This window comes from Elephas maximus, chromosome 14 (assembly GCF_024166365.1).
Source record: "Elephas maximus indicus isolate mEleMax1 chromosome 14, mEleMax1 primary haplotype, whole genome shotgun sequence".
NCBI lineage: Eukaryota > Metazoa > Chordata > Mammalia > Proboscidea > Elephantidae > Elephas > Elephas maximus.
This window is the reverse complement of record NC_064832.1, coordinates 48,395,546-48,401,833: the sequence shown is the minus strand read 5'-3', so window position 1 is coordinate 48,401,833 and position 6,288 is coordinate 48,395,546.

Below are 6,288 nucleotides of genomic sequence, written 5' to 3'. Positions count from 1 at the left end.
ATCACACAAAAATTTTAAAAAGAAAATATGCAAAGTTAAATCTCTGAAAATTAATGATGTATGTATTCAAGTCTTTGCATTGTTATGCTACATTTCTCTTAAGAAAGGATAACCCTGAAATAGCTTATTTTTTCCTAGTTGCTTGCTCTTTTTTTTTTATTTTATTGTGGTGAAAATATGTATGAAAAAACATACACTACAGGGCCACTTCTCTTCATCTTATTTCAGCCTTCCTGGTGGTCACCACTTAGAATCATATCTATCTTGTTGCACTACCCCAGGGTAATTCTCCCAAAGGCAATCTATAGTCACAGTGAGTAGGTACCAAGTTTGGAGTCACTAGGATTTGCCTTCACTCCCAAACTTGAGCTTAGAATGACTACAATCTCTGGGTTTGTCACCATCCCTGAGCCAGCTAGCTGCCAGCTAGTGTTACCACCTAGGAAGGAAGGGGTTTAGTCTCTCTGGACGTTAGTGTCAGGGTTCATGCTTATCCAAAAGACTTTTGAAACTGAATCCATCATTCTTTTAAATCACAGTTTTCTTTTATCACTGCCCAAAGTAGTAAGCTAACCCTTCTTGCAGGCATCCCCTGAACACTTTGGATTTCCTTGCTCTCGACCCTACCCTCCACTTCTTCTCTTGCTTTTAAACTTTTCCACTCTGGCTTCTGGAAGTGCTGCTTCATAGATATTTCTTCCTATGTCCTCACCCTCTTCTCTGAGTGTTTGTCTGCCTCCTTGTCTAACAGAAAACAGACTTTTCCTATGATGCTCTTTCCTTTGTAGCTTTTTCAAGTGGTGGTTATTTATTCTTCCAAAACTTGAAACTCATGGTCAGCAAAAGGGTTAGTGTCTCTTCTTATCGTCATTTTCTATGATATATATATACACATATATACCCCCAATGCCTCTGTCTGTTTGTGGTATTGTGGGGTCTTGTGTGTTGCTGTGATGCTGGAAGCTATGCCACCGGTATACAAACACCAGCAAGGTCACTCTTGGTGGATAGGTTTCTGCTGAGCTTCCAGACTAAGACAAACTAAGAAGAAAGATCTGGCGGCCTACTTCTAAAAAGAATTAGCCAGTGAAAACCTTTTGAATAGCAGTGGAACATTGTCTGATATAGTGCTGGAAGATGAGCCCCTCAGGCTGGGAGGCACTCAAAATACACCTGGGGAAGAGCTGCCTCCTCAAAGTATGGTTGGTTTAATGTCAGGAAGGTGCATCAGGGTTGTATCCTTTCACCATAACTATTCAATTTGTATGCTCGGCAAATAATCTGAGAATCTGGACTATATGAAGAAGAATGGGGCATCAGGATTGGAGGAAGACTAATTAACAACCTCCTTTATTATGCAGGTGACACAACCTTGCTTGCTGCAAGTGAAGAGGACTTGAAATACTTACTGATGAAGATCGAAGACCACAGCCTTCAGTATGGATTACATCTCAACATGAAGAAAACAAAAATCCTCACAACTGGACCAACAAACAAAATCATGATAAAAGGAGAAAAGACTGATTTTGTCAAGGATTTCATTTTACTTGGATCCACAATCAACAGCCATGGAAGCAGCAGTCAAGAAATCAAAAGATGCATTTCACTGGGCAAATCTGCTACAAAAGACCTCTGTAAAGTGTTGAAAAGCAAAGATGTCACCCTGAGGACTAAGGTGTGTGCCTGACCCAAGCCATGGTGTTTTCAATCACCTCTTATGCATGGAAAAGCTGAACAATGAGTAAGAAGGACAGAAGAGGAACTGACGCCTTTGAATTGTGATGTTAGTGAAGAATATTGAACATATTGGACTGCCAAAAGAATGAACAAATTTGTCTTGGAAGAAGTACAACCAGAATGCTCCTCAGAAACAAGGATGGAGAGACTATGTCTCACATACTTTGGACATGTTATCAGGAGGGATCAGTCCCTGGAGAATTACATCATGCTTGGTAAATACAGGGTCAACGAAAAAGAAGAAGACCCTCAAGGAGATGGATTGACACAGTGGCTGCAACAATGGGCTCAAGCATAGTGACAATTGTGAGGATGGCACAGGACTGGGCAGTGTTTTGTTCTGTTGTGCATGGGGTCAGAACCAACTGGACAGCACCTAACAACAACATCATATATAAACATATATGTATGTATGTATATGCATAGGTTGTTGTTGGTAAGTGCCCAGGAATCTGTTTCAACTCATAGCAACCCTACGTACAACAGTACGAAACACTGCCCAGTCCTGAACCATCCTCACAACCATTGTTATGTTTGAGCCCATGGTGCAGCCATTGCAGCAACCTGTCTCATTGAGGGTCTTCCTCTTTTTCGCTGAACCTGTGTTTGCACCTGTTTCTTCTCATTTCGAGTCGTGCCACCTCAGCAAATGAAGGTCCCCAAAGCTTTATTCCATCCACGTCTTTGAGGTCAACTCTACTTTGAGGAGGCAGCTCTTCCCCAGTCATATTTTGAGTGCCCTCCAACCTGAGAGGCTCATCTTCCGGCACTATACCAGATTTTATATATATATATATATATATATGGAGCTCTGGTAGTGTAGTCGTTAAGAGCTCAGCTGCTCAGCTGGTCACCAAAAGGTCAGCAGTTTGAATTTAGCTGCTCCTTGGAAATCCTATGGGGCAGCTCTACTCTGTCCTATAGGACCGCTAGGGCAGTGGGTTTATATATATATATATATACACACATACACACACACACATTTATATACACACATGCATATATATACATATATACACACACACATATATATACATACATACACACATATACATACATACACATACATACACACACATACACATATACAGACATGCATACACATATACAGATGCATACACATACACACATGCATACACATACACACATACACATATACACACACATACACATATACACATATATATACACATATACATAAAACCCACCAAAAATATATACATATACACACATACATATACACGTATATACATATCTTGAAAACCTCACCCTACAGTGAAGGCATCAAAGTTCTTGGGAAATAGACTGATTCCAAATGCAAGAATTAAGAACCTTAAGAGACTGGGGTGTCATTGCACTGTGAATTAGATCAGAAATTGGAGCCTGTTTATATTTGTCACATTATAGGGTGTTACTTTTGCCACCTCAGGCAATTAAATATATGTGTTGTGTTGCTCTTGTGTGCCGTCAAGTCATTCTGGCTCACCGCAACACTATAGGACACAGTAGAACCTCCTCGCAGAGTTTCCTAGGCTGTAATCTTTACGAAAGCAGATTGCCAGGTCTTTTCTCCCATGGAGCAGCTGGTGGGTTTGAACTACAGACCTTTTGGTTAGCAGCTGAGTACTTAAGCATTGCACCACTAGGGCTCCTTGACATATATATATATTAAATATATATATATATATTAAATATATATATATATTTAAAATCTCGCTAACAAACTGTTTTATCCTATAGGCATCTAAACCTGCTTACGTCTCTTATTAAAACAAATAAAGTCAAAAAACTTTCTTCATTATATAGTTCCTCAGGCAACTGCTCGTTTTCTTTTCCTCTTTGCACCAAAACGTACTGAAACAATTATCTATATTTTCCATCTGCATTTCTTTACCTTCCAGTCTTCAGTCACTTCATTTTAACTTCCTCTCTAAAAGAGCTCTCACTAAGTCACTAAAGACCTCCATGTTTGTATGTTCAACGGACAGCTTTCAGTTCTCTTCTAACTTTACCTTCTAGCATCATTTAATGCTGTTGACCATATCCTTCTTAAAACTCTTCCCCCTTGATTTTCTCAATGTCATATTCTCTTGGCTTTCCTCCTGCCTCTATGGCTTCTTTACTTCCTCTCTTGTCAGCTCATCCACCCCTCCCTGGCCACTAAATGTTCAAATTTTTAAAGGCTTAGTATAGGATCTCTTCATTCTTATTTTGTATTCTTTTCCTAGATAATCTCATCCATGCCTGCAGCCTTAGTTATATAAAACAATGACCCTAAATAAACATCTCCAGCTTAATTCTTTTCTCAGAGCTTCGGATCTAAGTGCCCAACTACCTACTCAACACTGCTATTTGCCAGTCTCAAAGGATCTCAGACTCAACAGGTACAAAACTAAACTCTCTCATCAAATTGTTTCTCAGCTCAGAAAATTTATTTTAATTTACTTGGTTAAGCAAGAAATCTGGGTGCAATCTCCGAGTCTTCTACTACTCCCTCAACTGCCTTCTCAAGTTCAATCTATTTTTCCTTCTAAATATTTCATGAATCAATCCACTTCCCTTTAACTGCATGATCACCATACTAATCCACACTACCCCTATCTTTTGCTAGGCTATAAAATTCATAATTATATAGAATTTTGCTAGAATATATGTTCATAATTATGAATCATCAGTGCGATTATTTGATTAATATATGATTCCCCTTTTAGACTTTAAGCTAATTGAGAAAAGAGACTACTTTTTTTTCACCGTTTGTATCACCAGCATTTTGCATAATGGTTAATACATTTCAGACACTCTAAATATTTATATAATTAATAAATTAATCTTGGCAAATGATGCAAAGCAAAGGGGCAGCCACTTAAGGTCAATTAATTTGGAAGGAAAGCTCAACTGGCCATAAAAAAGTAAATACTAAATTCAACTCCTGGTTTAAAATGATTTTTTACTTTTTCTACCTTGTCCCAACATATCATTGGCCATTAAGGTTGGGTATGTGTTGGTGATTGTTAACTAAGACAAAGCAATAGAGAACTGCTGGGAAAGTTTTTCAAAATATCCATTCCCACCCCCAATACCTCTAAGGCATAACATAATCTTGCTGTGGAGTGAGATGAAGGTAGAGATATATGCATATACTTTGAAAAATGCTGTCTAGATTGTTGTTATATAGTCTCGCTCCACAAGGTGAGAGCCAAAGGTCTACATTTTAATAAAGTATCTGTATTTTAGTAACTGAGAAATCAGCTGCTTTAGGGTGGCTGCATAAACAATCCATAGGTCAAGGAATCCAAACCAAACCCATTGCTATGGAGTCAATTCTGACTCATGGTGACTCTGTGTATTAGAGTAGAACTGCTCCATAGAATTTTCTTGGTTGTAATCTTTATGGAAGTAGATCATCAGGCCTTTCTTCTGCAGCACCACTAGGTGGGTTTGAACCACCAAACTTTAGGTTAACAGCTGATCACAAATCACAAATCACCTGGATGGCAAATAGTTGTCAAGTTCAACTACTCAAAACTATCAAATTAGTGAAGATATTTGTAGGTGTGTGTGTGTGTATGTGTGTATGCACACACCTGTATATCCTAAAATGTTCAGGGAACTGAACACAGTCCTGTTATGGCACAGGGTCTAGGTTTCAGCATGTGGTAGGGAGTCATAAGTTGAAGTTGATGATATAAATGTGAACCTGATTATAGACAGCCGTATGTGCCATCTTGAAAAGTTTTATATTTGAACTGTTGTGGAACTGTTCATGGGTTTTTAATAGGGGAGTAGTAACAAGTCCAGATTTTTGTCTAGAATTTCTGATTCTCAACCAGTGGGATTGTGTGGGGATACAGATAGGAGGTGATTGGGGTGTACTGAAGTGAGAAAAATTTTGAGCTCTGGGAACCATTTAAAAAACATTATCCCTTTAGCACCTGAATGGGGATAGATTTGAGGAAACAGAGAATATCTCTTCATTCCACAGGTAGTCTCTGAGGGTACCCATAAGGCAATTAATGTACAGCTGTTGGAATACAGGTATAACCACAAGAGATTTTCATCTCTGCTTTCATTCCGTGAGGAGACAGATAACAAACAAATGATCCTATATAAAGAAAATACAATGCTGTGATAAGTGCAATGAAAGGAATAAAGAAAGTCCTGTGATCAAGAATGATGAGGGAGAGGTGAAGAATTCCTTACTAAAAGCCCTTTGGAAGAGGCAATATCTAGTCTTATACTTGAAGGACAAGGAGGGCCGTCCTTGCAAAGATCCAAGGGAAGTATGTGTTAGGTGGTGAGAATAATGATCCCAAAGATCAGCAGTGGGAAAGAGGTTACATATTGTACTCTAAAGAACTGAAAGAAGATCATTATGGCCTATGACACAGTGAACTGGAGCTAGAGAATCAGAGAGCAACTGTCAAGTACTGAGGTGAAGAGGTGATCTAGGGGTCAGGTCACCCAGGGTTTAGTTCATGATGATGAGTTTGTATTAAGTTCTAAGTGCGAGGAGCAGCCACAAATGGGTTTTAAGGCTTGAGGTAGAAGGAC